Source organism: Marmota monax, unplaced genomic scaffold, assembly GCF_021218885.2.
Source record: "Marmota monax isolate L192 unplaced genomic scaffold, Marmota_monax_Labrador192_F-V1.1 WCK01_AAM20220418_F8-fsc00014, whole genome shotgun sequence".
Classification (NCBI taxonomy): Eukaryota; Metazoa; Chordata; class Mammalia; order Rodentia; family Sciuridae; genus Marmota; species Marmota monax.
Window position 1 is genome coordinate 36,689,068 of NW_026695222.1, and position 15,404 is coordinate 36,704,471.

A 15,404-nucleotide genomic window follows, 5' to 3' on the forward strand; every position below is an offset into this window, starting at 1 on the left:
TCTGGGACGCCACAGTGGAAGGCGGATGACGGGACAAGTCTGGCCAGGAGCAGAAGGGGCTTTTGCAGGCTCCTTGCCTCATGTATGACCTGCCCGGGGGGCTAACGGAAGGTACCTGGAGTAAGTCGTGATGGACGTTATGATTCATGGCAAAACCAGAACAAAGCCTAAGTTAGTTAAAGATCCAGTGGACGAAGAAAAGGAAGATCACCTTAAGCTAACAGAGGGCAGGAAAGGGGGAGGCAGAACAAGGGTGGAAAACGACCTGTGCAGTGTCCCTCAGTCTCCACAAGTTCATAGGGAGGCCCTGCAGGAAACTCCGTAGATAAATCAAGTTCTGAAAAGCTGCCCGTTGGTGAGCAGAGAAGTGGAGCGCGTGGCAGACACAATGCCAGTTCCAAGAGAACGGTGTGGACTGGAACGATGGCACAGAGCCCTGGAAGGGAGGTGGCCCCGACACAGCAGTCCCAGAGCTAGCAGAGCTGGAACCCAGTGTGGATCACAGATTCCTAAAGCACACTTCCTTCAAGGAGGTGAGTAGACAGAAGAGCAGCTTCCTTCATCCCAAAAGAGATGTGATGGAGGTGGGACGGGAGGACCTGCCCTGCCCCCTTGAGGTCACCAAGGAGGCATTGGGCCTCAGACCTGTCAGAGAGACAGCGGGCCAACAATTTCTCCCTCCCTCTTTCCTTCATTTATATTTTGTTATGTTCAAATTTTTTAATAAAATAAAATATTAAAATCTGTTGGACTTCACTTCTGCTTATCCTTCTGTGTGAAACCCCTGCCTACCTGTCCTCTGCAGATCTCACTCGTACCCACGCCCTCCGCCTGTGATAGTTCATGCACTGCACCAGGCTGCACGGCCCTCCTATGACACGGTGTCCTCAGTGGGCACATACTGTATTCAGTCGAGGCCGTTCTTCTAGCTGCAGTCAGGAATATGGAGGGCTTTCCCTGACACTACCTCCCTGTCACCACCAAGGCTGTCCTGCACGGTCTGACACGCTGTCCCAGGGACAGGCAAGGACTTCCGTCCACAGAGGGGCTGGGGTAGAGTTGCAGGGTGTACACTTGTTATCCCGGCTGTGGGCAAACCGCCTTCCAGCCTGTGCCCTCCAGCCTCTCCAGACCTCTCCCTGGCTGTGAGGGACACGGGGCAAATCCTCAGTCGGATTCCCTGGCAGTGCAGGCCCCTGCTCCAGTGTGAGAGCCACCCTGCTCTGCCTCCTTGGGACAGTTCAGTCAAGGCAGAGGGCACAGGAAGGGTGTCAGCACCGGGCACAGTGGCACTGGGTTCTCATATCCCTGGCAGCTCCTGTTTGTGACACAGGTGAAGACAAGTGGCCAGTGACCATGGTGTCTGTGTTGGAGGAGGCTCAGGCCTGCTCAGGCTCACTGCGTGATTAGGTGACCACAACATAACAGTGACGGGAGCAGGGGGCTCAGTGCCGCGCTCGGCCAGCTCCTGGGCACCCTCCTTGTCACACTGCCCTGGGCAGGGGCCCACAGTCAGGTGAGTAGACGGCATGGAAGCCAAGCTCTGTCCAGGGCTGTCGGGTGGCAGGGCCAAGCCCCGTGGCCAGGGACAAAAGGAAGGAGGACACCAGGGGAGGGCGACAGGTTGGTACCCCGGCTTACAGACCCACCCTCACCCTCAGGTTAGGCCACCACCAGGCCGTCCCAAGACAGGAGTGGGACAGAGCCCACCCTGTCCTCTGTCCTCCGCAAGACCCTGGGGCACGGCAGCCCTGGGCCTGTCACAGACTGGCTGGCCCGAGGTCACTGGTGCCTGGAGGAAAGGGCACATGATGCCGGAGCCTTTGCCACCTGCGCAGCCCGGCCTCCCACCCAGAGGCCAGCAGCAGACTCCATCTGTGAGGGTGGTGCCTGCTGGCTCCCAGGGAACCCCAGCCTCCCGACAATGCTCCAGAAATTTCTATAGATCCAAGAAGCTCGATGAGTCTGCAGAGAACAACTCCATGCTCTGCTGAATGAATGCTTCCTCTAGCACCCCACAACCAAGTCTCACTCCTCTGAGCACCAGGGTTCCAGTCAGCTGAGGGAGGACAGACCAGGACCTGCGCCTGGTCATGGGCACTGCGGGGCATGTGCCCAGCCAAACTGATCCCTCCTGTCACTCCCACTTCACCTGGTCCCCAGCGGCACCTCCCACCCCTGCCCCTCAGTCTCTTGGCAGGGTGGGAAGAAAGGAGACCCCAGACCTAATGAAATGTTCCAGCAAGAGGGAAAATGACCTCCCTCTCCCCCGGCAGGCCATTCAGTCAACGGCAGCTGACTTCAGCGGCTCCGTGGGGGCGGGCGGCCTCCGCCATCTGAAAGAAAGTGCTGGAGAGAGTCCCCTGAGACTGCTTTTCCTCTGTTCTGGGTTTGAAAGGAAAGTGTTTTCCAGGAAGTTGGTAGCAGTACTATCAAAACACAGGGATTCCCTGTTTTTACATTTACGTTTTCCAAAAGTTCATGTCAAACCGCTGGAGAAGCACCGGCTCTGAGGCTCTGAGGAAGGGGGCGCTGCATGGCTGAGTCACGGGACATGGGGGGCCCAGGAGGCCAGGGCCAGCTGGTGCTGGAGAGGCGGGAGCACGGGCAATGTCCTGGCGGGGGCACCTTCCGACTGACCCAGGCTCAGAGCTGGCTCTCAGACACTGGTGCACAGACATGGTCCAGGAGCCCGCAAGGCGCACACTGGGCTGCACACAGGGACCCCCTCCCTGGCGTCTGCGAACACGGGGGAGTGTAGGGACACCTACCTCTTCAGGTCCTTTCTTCAGAGCCTCCTGGGGAGCGATTAACATACCAGAAGCTAATGGTTCCTGCCTGGGATTCAAGGGTGTGTAGCGAGTTTGCAGTTGTGCAGACATCCGCCATTTCCCTCCCTGGGAAAGCTCCCAGGCCTCTGCCCGCCTCTCCCCTCCCAGCTCTCACAGGACAAGCAGAATTCCTGTGTGGGAATTTGGGGAAAGCAGATCACAGCTGCTCGGTGGCCCAGCCAGAACCCCTGCTGCTTTACATGTAAGAGCTGTGAACCCCACTTCTCTCCTGTATCCACCCAGCCATGCTCAGGGGGGACGCGTCCTGCCTTGGCCTCAGTTGAAGACCGCGCTGGCTCCCCACTGAGACTTCCGCTCCATGGCTCCAGTGCCAGGCCAGCGCAGGCAGGAGTGGCTCCAGAGAGTTCCCCTCCCCACATGAGCACGCTCCAGGCTCAGCATTGGGGCAAAACAGAAGTCACAGGGATGTAGGCCTCGGCTATGGTGAGTGGCACCAGAGGAGCACCCTCAGACAGAGAGCAGGCTGGGAGCCAGGCTGTGGGATATCCTTCCAGAACGTGCCATCTGTATGCATCTGAATTCATAAGATTCCCAAACCTGACTGGGACCCAGAGCTCATCTGTGACTGATGGCAACACTGTGATAAAGGACACTGTCCCTCACCAGAAAGCCACTTTGGGGTCAGTGGTAATGGAACACCCAGCCCCCCTTCAGCCCACCCCACCCTTAAGTGACTCTGTGTGATGACTGAGTGAATGTGTGGCGGGGACAGGTGGGACACAGGTGCCCAGAGGTCCCTTCAGCTCTGCTCCAACAGGAGTTATCATCGGCCTCGTCATTATTATTAACTTGAAATAATTCCCTTTAATTTCCCGTTTCTGGAACATCGCACTCAACCTGCTGACCTTGGAAACCCTCGCTCAGCCCAGCTGCAGAGGCAGTGGGTGGGCGGGGCCTGCACTGGGGTCTCCCCGGGAGGCAGCTCTGCCCTTGGTCTCCCCTGCCTGCCTGCCCTGGAGTTGGCCTTCCTGCCCGCTGTCTGCTAACCCTGCTCCGTGCTCCGTGCTCCACTCCCCAGCACACTCCCAAACCCCAGAAGGCGGCTCCGTGCACCTGCGTGGGCAGCCCTCCAGCGGTGGCAGACCAGGCTGGACATGGACTTCAGAGGCCATCTTTCTGAGGCAGTTCTCTCTGTCCCTCATTCTCTGTGGGATGGCTCTTTCCAATTTCAGAGAATTAATTATCCAAAATTGCCAGAAATAACCTCAAATCTCACAGCGGTTACCCCTACCCATTAGTGAGAAAGCGCCTGTGACTTCCCTCTCCTGAATGTCTGTGCTATGAGGTCGAGCAGGCCGGGAGAGGCCAGAGCCATTGGCTGTGGCGGCGTGAGCACACTTTGTAGATAATTGTATAATTTTCCAAGTATTCCTGGGGATTCACTCCAGCTGCCCAGTCTTACAAGTGATCTTTGACAATAGAAAATTGTGGGTAATTCTCTTGTTTGGGTACTGTTTCTATAGTAATAGAGAAATTATTAATAAATGGAGAAAGTTGTGCTGGGGTTTCAGTCAATAAATAACCTTAATTTTTTTCTTCTTAAGAATGTGCTCACAATAGAGAGCTCAAGTGGAAAGAGGAAGTGAAGCACTTCACACAGGCCTTTCTCTGGTGCGCCTTGCAGGTGAGACGGCGCTTTCAGTGTGGCCGAGCTCAGGGGGAATTCCGGCCTGCAGGGCTGCCCTCCTAGTGGAGATCCCGAATGCCAGGAACTGGGGAGTTCCCCCAGGAGGAGTGTGAAGGTCACCGACGTGCTTCAGAAACAAGCAGCCCCCATCTCATCAGTTTCTATCAGTCTCACAGGTCCTACACCTGTAGAGCTCAGCACGTCCTGCACAGTTAGAAAGAATGCAAAGAGCATCTTTGCAGGATCATCCTCCCTCTCCAGTGCGCAAATGACCAGGAGCATATGGGTCCCCAAACAGTGGATACCCAGAGGCCGACGATAGTCCTTTTTTCTAGTTGGCTGAGCAATGAGAGAATCCAGGGAACAATCCAATATACACTCATTGAAAGAAGGCCGTGTGCTGGGCAGACTGGGGATGTGACATCCAACATGGCGGCCCATGCCTATGGGAAGCTGTGTGGAGCTCGCCCACCAGTGAGGCTCGGGGCAGGAACTTCAGCAGCTGACAGGATCCCCATAAAACTTTGGGTTCCCCGGGAAGCACGGTTTGAAATAAAGATTCAGGGACAAGCAGTGTATTGGAGAGGGAATCCCAGGAGACTCCAGCAGGGGGTGGGGAAGGGAAGCAGGGAAGGGAGGTGGACACGGACATGTCCTCACTGCAGAACTGAGCTCCCCCCAGCAGGGCCACGGGGTCCCTGGAGAAGGTGCCCCTCAGAGCTGTGTCGCCTGAGGGAGGAGGGAGTCCAGGAGGGCTTGCTGGAAGGCTGCTCCGGGGGGCATTGGCTCTACCTGCTTCTGGCTTGTGGGCACCGTGGAGGTGGGAGGGCTCTGTGGTAAAGAGTAGCCAGAGAAAGCCCTGGACAGAGAGCAGGCGCCAGTGAAGGCACAACTCTGAGTGCAGCCCCTGAGTCAGCCTGGTGGGAACTCAGGGGCTGGCCCCTGCTGAGCAGATGGGAGGTCGATGCTGGGCCTGGAGAGAGGAGGAGACGGGTGTGCTGCATTTGTCTGGGCTCAAGGGAAATAAGGCGACTTCAGAGACTCGCGGGAAGTTGAATCTTACTGGGCAGAGGTGAGAGAGGGAGGAGGGCCCTCTGCACTGGGAGGGTAGCCAGGATCAGGGAACTGGATGGTTCTGTGGCACAGGGGCACCTCGGAGGAGTTCACCACCACCTCCCGATGTGCTCCGTTACCTGCTTTGAGGGCTCCTCTGCATGCTGCTAAAGAGCAGCTAGAGTAAAGGAGGGGACAGGTGACAGTGCCAGACCCAGAGAACAAGGGAGGACGGAGGCCTGGCCGGCATGGCCGTGGGCTGCAGAGGAGGCTGGTCAGGAGGGAGAGTCGGTGAGACGCAGCAGCAGTGCTGCCCACAGAGTTGGGGAGGGACCAGGCTAGACTTTGAAACGGCCAAACCAGCACCATCTGGGGAGTCGAGGTACGGCCAGCCAATGAAGGCAGCTGGACTGGTGTCAGGTGGGAAGCTCAGAGAGAGTCAGTATCCACCTTCTGCCAGACGCCCCTGTCTGCTCTATGAGGGGAGCACTCTGAAGCCGTGAGCCGGGACACCTCCGCCTTCCTCCCTTGCTCAAGCAGGAGCCTCAGTCTGAGGCTGAGCCAATGCCCCAGCCATGGGTCTCTGCCTCTCAGAGACATCTCCCCACGTCGGCTCCACCCAGCTCAGCCCCGGTGCCCGGTGTGTTTAACAAGTGGTCTCAGCACTCACTAGTTTTGAACATCAGGCTGCCTCTCTCTCCGAAGCTCTGTTCTGGGCTGCAGAATTTCAAACCTCCAGGGTCCAAGGGCAAGTCTGCCCAGACTCTGCTGGGTTCCTCCCAGGGCAGCTGTGGAGAACCACCCCAGTGTGCTCCCTGAGACCACTGGACCCTTGACGGTTTGGCCAGGAATGGACACTTAGCTCACAAATTTCACAAAATGATCTCTGAACTGGTGGATGGGAAACAAGGGTCCTCTCCCCAGCAGCAAGTCCTGTAAGATGCCACCAGAGCCTTTGTCACAGAGGCCACCCTGGAGTGTTGGTTCCGAACCCACAGATATTAGCCTCAGACTCCATCCCATCCCTGAATGCAGGCGGGGGGCTGGGGCTGCGGAACAGCCACATGTGACCTCTACCCAGTGTGGCCATGCCAGCACCTCTCAGTGGCTGGGTTTAAGCTGTGGATGCATGTGTCCCTGAGCCCCGAGATAGGAGGAGGCGCCAGCACTCAGGTCAGAGTGGCCTGCGCCAGCACTCACTCAGGACATCTCAGACATGAGCACCTGCACCCGCCTTCTGGGCCTTGTGGGTGATACTCCTATTTTTGCTGAGGTCCCCTGGGGCTGCAGCACTGTGGCCCCAACGCAGGCTCAGCAGGCTCAAACAGGGCAGTTTGCAGGCTCTATGAGCCTTTCTGCAGCCAGGACCTCCTGCACTTGAAGGCCACGAGGACTCAAGGCTCCCAGTCTCCACACTTGCATGGCTGCTGGTCTCCTCACACCCGGTCACGCTCAGGCTTTGGTTATCCAGCATACTGTGGCTCAGGACATGCAACACCCTCCATGTCCTCTTCAAAGAGCAAGACAGGAGCCCAGCTGACCCAAGATGGTAGTCCTCTGTTCTGCACACCCAGAGCTCAGCCCTGGGTGGCCATCAGGTGGAGAGGCACAGCCAGCATCTCAACCAGTCTGGCGAGCCTGCTATCCACCTCCCACAGGAAGCACCTCGGCCTTTAATGGCCTCTCTGAACCAAAGAACAAGTGCCTTTCTGGACCACGTGTCCTTGGCCTTACGACTCCAGGAGACTGAAAGCCGCTTCCCTTCTTCCCATTCGGTCTGCCTCCCTCTCCCATCCAGGGCCGGGGAGCAGAGCCCCAGAGGTGCCTGTGGATTCTGCAGGCTTTAGGCAGAAGTGGCCTTGGGGACAGGAATTGCTGATAATAGCCCTTCCATGCTGAACAGTGAGGACCCCACCAGCCACACTCTGGCCCTGCCTTGCCTGTTCCTGTGAACTTGGAACGCAGGGTCGATTCTATAAATACGTCCAGCTCTGCAGAGGTGGGCGTCTCGCTCCGTGGGCTCTTTGTTTCCTGCTTTGCAGCCCAGCCCTGCTTGGCGCCAGCCTCACCGTTGCTGCTGCCAGCCGTGCTCGGTGCCCACTTGGGGGACTGTGATGCCTGTTGTTTACAGGGAAGCCGAGTGTGATCATCTCGCTGGAACTCGCTGCAGACGGGACGCGCTGCCTCGGAAGCAGGGACCGAGAAGGCAGGGCTGACTTGAATCCTTAGGACTAATAAGACCTGGAAGGATGGGCGCGGCCCGGGTCTCTCCTCCCTGGACCATCAGGGCTCACAGCACTTTCATCAATTTGAGGTGTTCAAATACAGAGGACCAGCCTGCCTGGCACCGGTGCCCATCAAGGACCATGCTTCACTGCTCAAAGCCAGCCGCATCCAGCAACCAGTGGTGTTGAAGTGCCACCGACACAGGAGCCCATGGAGACAGGCACAGGGAGCTGCTGCCACTGAGGTCCCCAAAACGGCTCCACCAATGGAACGGCAGCTTGACTTTCCATCACCTCAACACCCATCTGCACCCACGTATTCAGCTTCCCGTGCCTTAGAGGGGCCAGAGGCAGGGAGCAGGCCAGGGCTGGAGGGATGACGTGTTCACGCAGAGTCTGGAGAAAAGCAACCGCGCCTCACTCGGAGCCTCAGCTAAGTGCTGGTCACTCTTGCTGCCAACACATCAATCAACTTGGGGGTTTGGAAAGCCAGGTGCCCGCTGTGTGTGCCATCCACTCTTGCAGTACGATGTTTATATGAGAGAAGTGTGTGCCAGGGGCCAGGGCTGGGCCTTGAGCACTGCTCAGTGCCTCAGGCCATCTGACCCTCAGAACACCAAACCCCCGAGAGAGGAAGGGGAGGGGCAGGGGCAGCCAGGCCTGGTCCTCCTCTGTGGAGGCTCGCCAGCTGGGTCCTGCTGACCGCCCACCCTGCTGAGCCCATCCATGTGTTCCTCAGTGGACACAGAGAGAAGGTGGCCAAGGCCCGCCATCTGCTGCGGAGAGCCTCGGCCCTGAGCCTGGAGGTCAAGTGTTCACTTAACCTGACCCGAAGGGGCTGGTTTTCCTCCCACAGGACTGACCAACCGAGACCCCAACACCACAGGACCAGGTCTAGCACCGGCCCGAGGGCACAGCCCGCACTCTCAGAGCAGGTGCCAGGGTGGGGCACAGGAGGCAGCTGTGAGCTCCCTGGAGCAGGACACCTGCTGAGTGTGGAGGGCAGAGGAAGAGCCCCTCTGTGTCCTGCAGGGCCACGCTCAGCCGCACTGGGCAACCCAGCAGCCACTTCCAGAAGGGCCCCTGGGAGCTGGGTCTCCACCAGGTGACCAGCACCCCTCTCTGTGACCTGGAACTGCTGCAACCCGCCTGACCTTTGGGCTCAGCCTCAGGCCCCAGGGTCACCCGGGAGGGACATAAGGACACACAGGACGACAGTAAGCAGGAAGTCAGTGCCAAGCAGGGTGCTCAGAGGCTAGTGAGCTCGCAGACCTGCCATCCGCCCACCAGACCGGCCTTGCCCACCACCTGTGTCTCAGGCAACCCAGTGCCACCCTCAGGGAGTGCCAGTCAGGGCGGCAGGTGGCTCTGGTAAAGACCCCTCACATCACTTCCCTGAGATATCACTGTCCCAGATGAAGTCGAGGTCCCGTTTGCCCTGACCACATTTCCAATCCCATCTCCTCTCGCCAACATACCCGTCCCTGAGCCACCCACCAGCCTCCCTGCATTCACGGTGGTGGGCCAGCGGCAGCTGGGCCCAACAGCCAGGCTGCACCTGCACTCCCGCGAGCCACCTGCCCTAGGAGAACCAGGACAGGAGAGGGCTGGCAGGAAACATTTAGAAGTGCAATTTCACCACTATTTAAGATGTTTCTTTGACTCTGATTTAAGAGACACATTCATTTCTTTGTTCTTACGAGTTCTGGTACTTCTTAATGGAGCCATTGCATTGCACAAAATCAGGTCCTCCTTGGATTAATATCTTTGAAAATTAAGTTGATTTATAACCAATTTTCTCCTCATTTAAACAGCGACCCACCAGGGTTCCTCTGGGGAACCGACAGGATCCGGGAAATGGTGTGTTGCAGGAGGGCTCAGTGAAGCGCAATCTTCGCAAACATGCATGTGTGGCCAGGTGCCTGCGGAGCGCAGGGTGGGATCTCCTGGAGTTACACACTTTCCTAAATTGGGAGCTGTGCATGCACTTTTGTGGGCATTAGGAAACATGAGTTGTGCAATTGTAAGACAAACCCCTCTGATTTCCCGTCTTCTACAGGAAAGGCACTTGTGTGTCTCCTCCCAGACTTCAGCACTCACGGCCACAATGGCAGATCCCCAGGACACTGGGGAGGCTGAGACCCACCTCCCCCACCTGGAAGCTTTGAATGACAGAGGCCACCCCCTCTCTGCAGGCACTGTTGGAAGGAGGGGAGTATTTAGAGTGGTCCACCCAAGGCTGCCAGAGATGCAAGAAAACAAGACCCATCCCCTGAGGAATCACTGTGTCTCGACACGTTAGGATCACTCCACTGTATGTGGTATGTTGGCTGTGTGCACATGTGTGTCCTTGTGACAGGGACAGACAACAGGTGGTTCGGGTCCCATCACAGTGCAATGACACCAACCACTGGCACTGATAGGTGAGCTTCTGCTCTTGGCTCTGGGTTGGCTCTGTGTGACCCACTGGCCCTCACAGTGACCTGGAGGCCAAACCTTCACGACCCCAATGTCTACAGACAAGGACACTGAGGTTTGAAGGGACAGTGGCCTGTTTGAGCATCATTTTTTTTTTATTTCCTTTAAGTGGAGCGAGGTTTTAAAGCCAACTGGCCTACAGCTTACTATCACTGTTCACTGCCCACAAGTCCCGTCATGTAGATGAAGTCCTCCTGCTGTTGCTCACGAGGTATCGCTGTCCCTGGAGCCTCAGAGTGCCCACGAACATCTGCTTGATGAGTGAGCCTCGAGCTCACCCTCTCGGGGCCTGAGTGGAGGGCTGGGGGCACCAAGAACTCCTCCTAGCCCAAGACACGACTCCCCGGGGGCTCCAGCACAGCTGCCTCTCTCACCATTAAAGCGTTCCCCACCGTCTGCACGCCACCCTTACATTTCAGACATCCCTGGCCTCCCCAGGCTGTCTGGCCTGTCCTCAGAGAGCTGCCCCACGGCTCTGCAGGACAACTGCCTGGCTCCTAATAGCCCTCCGTCTCCGTGACAGTGACCCTCCCTGCTCCAGAAGAGCTCTGGCTGAGTGCAGCTCAGCCCAAGAGCAAGCCGGAGCCAGACTGCCCGGCCCGCAGATATCGACAAACCCTTCAGAAGGACAAGCCCGTCAGGACCAGGCCCCAGGGGTCCCCTCCCAGCCCCAGCCTGGCACTCCAAAGGAAAGTGCACTTTGGAAATAATTTTGATCCACATGATTTTGTTTCTCTACAGCTCCATAACAGAGACCTGGTCTCAAAGTTCATTTTAATAATAACAAGAGCAATTAAAAATTAATATTCGCAGCTCTAACTTACAGAGCTCTAGCGGGACACCGGGGACTTTCCACGGGCTTGGCCGGCACCACCGCTCGGAATCCTCGTGAGCCACCCGACTCCTGTTTTTATTCTCCTTTTCAAAGGAAGGAAACAGGCACTTTGAGAATTTAAGAAAGCTGCACTTTTCTTCCCAAATGTGGTTGAGAAATGGCTCCTCCTGGAGCCCGCAGTGGGTGGGCTCCTCGGGTTTTCAGCACCCTGCTTCCCGGGAGGGACACAGGCACACAGCCCCCTGCGTTTACCTGCCCGCACAGTTGTAGTTCCATGACGCCAGCGACCCCTATCCAAACCCTGACTGGGATTTGAGAGTGGTCCCTGCCCGAAGACCCAGCTCTGAACAGGGAGGGTGGCTGGCAACCACCCGTGGGCTCAGACTGACCACCAGTGCTTCCCGGTACCCTCGAGGGCCAGCACCTCGTTGTGCCTGGGGCCAGCTGGGCTCAGGTGGCCCTCCCCTTGCCTTCTCAGCCCCTCATGACTGACCTCCTGCTGGGCCCCTGCCCTGACACAGAGGAATCCTGTTTGCTAAGAGGCTTCCTCAGAGGACCTCCCCAAGGATTTCAAGGCACCGCTTGGCAAGCTAGTCCAGGGCACATGGGGCTGTCCCCATGCCAGGGCCTGCAGCAACATGTCAGTGCTCAGCGGCCGGTGGTCAGAGGGTGCCTCCCTGGCCTGACTGAGGTCAGCAGCCTCTGGTGCGTGTCTCACAACCACCTCTCCAAAGGAAGACCCCTGGCTGCAGCACTTGCCTGCTTCTGTGGTGACAGTTCCCCCGCCAAGGTCAATGTCAAGCTCCTGTGGGACTTTATACCGTGCCCTCCTGCGTAGTGTCTGACGCTGAGCGGGAGACAGGCAGAGAACCTCAAGAGCGCATGGAGTTGTAAGGAGGCAAGAAATCAGGAAGTCTTGCATTTTGAACATTTAGGACCTTTCTTTTCAATACAGTTCAATAGTAATTTCGTATGATTTGATGCTGTCAGCAGGATTTGAAAACCAGCACGTGCAATTCCTGAAGAGGTGGCATTCGTCTCTGCTGCCTTCCAGGGCCAGGCGCAGCCCCCAGCCCCTGCCACTCGCGCCTCCAGATGAATCTATTCCAGCTGCCCCCCAGGTGGACTGCCAAGCTCTGCCCAGGGCCCCTCTAGCTCTGAGTTCCCTGCTTCTCAGCACCATGTCCTCCCATGCTTCTCCCACGTCCTCACCAGGACCAGCTCCTCTGTGTCACACCCTTGGAGACAGTCAAAAAGGAATGTGGTGGTGACCAGCCTGGCTCGGGAGCCAGGCGCAGTGACCCTTGTTCCACCCCTCAGCGAGCGCTGGCTTCCCCAGCACCCTCAGGCTCATGGGGACAAGGGAACGAGACGTGTGTCCCCGGGACAGGCGAATGGACTCCTCCTTCAGGCAGAGGTGCTGGGCCTGGTTCTTGTCCCCCAATAAGTGCCCCATAAAACGTCCTCAGGTTCTGGCCACGGCCAAGGGCCAAGGCGAGCTCTAGAGCCAGCCTGCTTCTTTCCCTCCCTGTTGACAGTGGTGACAGGCTCTGTCCCCAGCCCTCCTCCAGCCCAGGCCCCCTCCGGCATGCCACCTCGTCCTGGGTCACAGCAGCTGTGACCACTGGACACTCTGCTGGGTGGGCTCCTGTGTCCGCGTCTCAGGTTTTCCAGGCTGGTGGTGTGTTTTCTCTGCCCTGATCCCTGGCTCAGCAGCTTCCCAGGAACCCGGCCACCTGTGTAAGAAAGTGATGAGGACACAGGCTGTGGTGGTCCCCAGGGTATGATGACACCACCAGGGTCTGTCAGCCTCCTGACCTTCGCTGCCAGCACCATGCCCACCATGCCCACCATGCCCACCCCTGTGCTGGCCACACCCTCAAGCAGCCATCACTGAAGGCTGAGAAATGGCCACACCACTTGCTGACCCATCTGTCTGTGGTCCTGGCATTTGTGCCCTGCAGTGGGCCGGGTCCATCGGCCATTCATGCCCACTCTGGAGGCAGGACAGTCATGGCTGAGAGTGGAGCAGGTGCCTGTGTCCAGGAACTGGGCATCAACTCACCCTCCTACCGCTTTCCTGGTCACTGACAGCTAAGTCCAGGGTTTAGACCATCCCCCACCACAGCGACATCTGCACCTCCCTGTGTTTTGGTGGTGGCTGGGGCTGTCATGGCTCCCCAAGCAGGTCACTATCCCCATGCCAAGGCACTGGCACCAGCTCATCCTGACTGACAGCCCTGGGAAATTGCAGACAGACTCAGGATGCTCCAAGCCCCGGACCTACTTTGAATGGTACTCAGGGCTTCTGCGAAGGGGCCGGCTTGGCGCTAAGCACAGCAATCCTCTCAGCACAGCCTGCACTTGCTACCTGGGGAGATAATGCACACCTTCAAGAATGTCCTTAATGAAAATGCTTAGGATAGCAGGCGCAGCCCAGGACCTGCAGGAAAGCACTTCCAGCACAGCACACCCTGTCCTGGGCTGCAGCGGCAAGGCCCCAGGGAGGATTGACTTCGCTGGGGGGAGGGGGCGGTATAGCACTGTGCAGGGGATGCTCTCTGCTTCTAGACTTCACTAAATTTTGATCTGGGTGTAAGAAAACTTACAAAAGACCCAGAGTCTGGTTCCTGTTGAAGACTCCGACCTCATTAGCAGGATGCATCCTAGTCAACTTGTACTTACTGTGCAGTGACTATGTACAGAACAGATGCACACGGCCAACACACCAACAGCTTCGGGTTCTGTGCTTCTGAGAAAGAGGTGCATAGCCTGCCTCGGCCCAATGGGCAACAAAGAGCACTGAGGCAGAGTTCCTTGTCCTACAGTTCTGAAGTCCGAAGTCCGACACTAAGGTGCCGCAGGGCTGCGTCCTCTGGGGGCTCGGGGAGGTCCATCTCCAGGCCTGTCACAGCTTCTCTCGGCTCCCGTCCTCCCTGGTCCTGAGGCCCCTTCCTCCCCCTCACAGCCGGCCACACAGGGTTCTTGAGTCTCTCTGGCTCTGACCCTCGCCTCTCCTCATGGACCCATAGGTCTGCACTGGGCCTATTGTGGCTTAAGTGTTTGTGTCCCCTAAAGAGCCACGAGTTAATGCAGGAATGTTCAGAGGTGACATGATTGGATTAGGGGAGCTGTGACCCCACCAGTAGAGTGGGCTAATCCACTTGGTGGATGATAATGTGAATGAATTCCTGGGTGGCAACCGTAGGCAGTGGGTGTGGCTGGGGGGAAGGAGGTCACTGGGCCAGCCCTTAGGGACTCAGGGTTTGTCCCTGGTTCCCTGCTCACTCTCTGCTTCCTGGTCACATAAACCGAGCAGCTCTCCTGCACCACACCCTCCAGCCAGGATGCTCTGCCTTACCTCAGCCCAGAGCACTGGAGTCAGCTGACCACAGACTGGACTCTGGAGCCATGAGCCCAAAGTACATTTACCCTCCTCCACATTGTTCTTGTCAGAGACAGAAAGTCGGCTAACACAGGGCCCCTCTGCATGGCCCAGGACAGCACCTCATCCCACGACCCTGCCTGAATCTCAGCTGCACAGTCCCTGTTGCCATGTCCAGTGACATGGGAGTAGGACATGGCTCCTGGGCCACTGCTCAGCCAGCCACCCTGAGCAAGGACAACTCTCAGTCTGGTGAATGGAGACCACATGGAGACTTTGTCACACGTGGAGCTCCCCCGTGGCAGGAAAAGCACCACTCAGGGAAAGTACTGTTTTCCTTGCCAAAAAGTCAACCAAAACAGGTCATGATTTAGGATGTTTGTTTCAGCAACAGGAGACTGAAGCATCTTGAAATGGCCGAACCTGTTTTGCACTTTCACTAGTTGGAGAATCCTTTCAGGTGAATGTCTTAGAGTCCTCTCCAGGAGGGCTTCTGACTCTGAACCCTGTTGGTAAAGTCGCTTGGCCCACGGGCCACCTGTGAGGTGGGGGGGGGGGGCAGATGGGTTTGAGTTTATTCTCTGCGTTTCCTGCTGCCAAACTGCTGGATCCCAGAGAGCCCACCCCAGAGAGTGTCGTTGATCAAAGAGTGATCATGAGGAGAAACCACCTTGTTTACCCGTCTCCATGGCGACGTCCTCCTAATGGCAGCTTTGGCTCTCGGGAATGTGAAACGATTTCACGAAGCGTCATTAACTCCTCACAATTTGATGTGCTGCCAGGAGGGAGACATCCGGCGGCCTGCAGGCTGCAGGCTGAAGACAGAGCAAGGTGAGGGCTGGGAAGGGGAAAGGCAGACGAGGCCTCCCAGACTCTCATGGGTCCTCCTGCTCCTCCTCCCTCCCAGGCATCCCAAGGGACAGGGATGGAGGTGGGAGGAGGATACAAG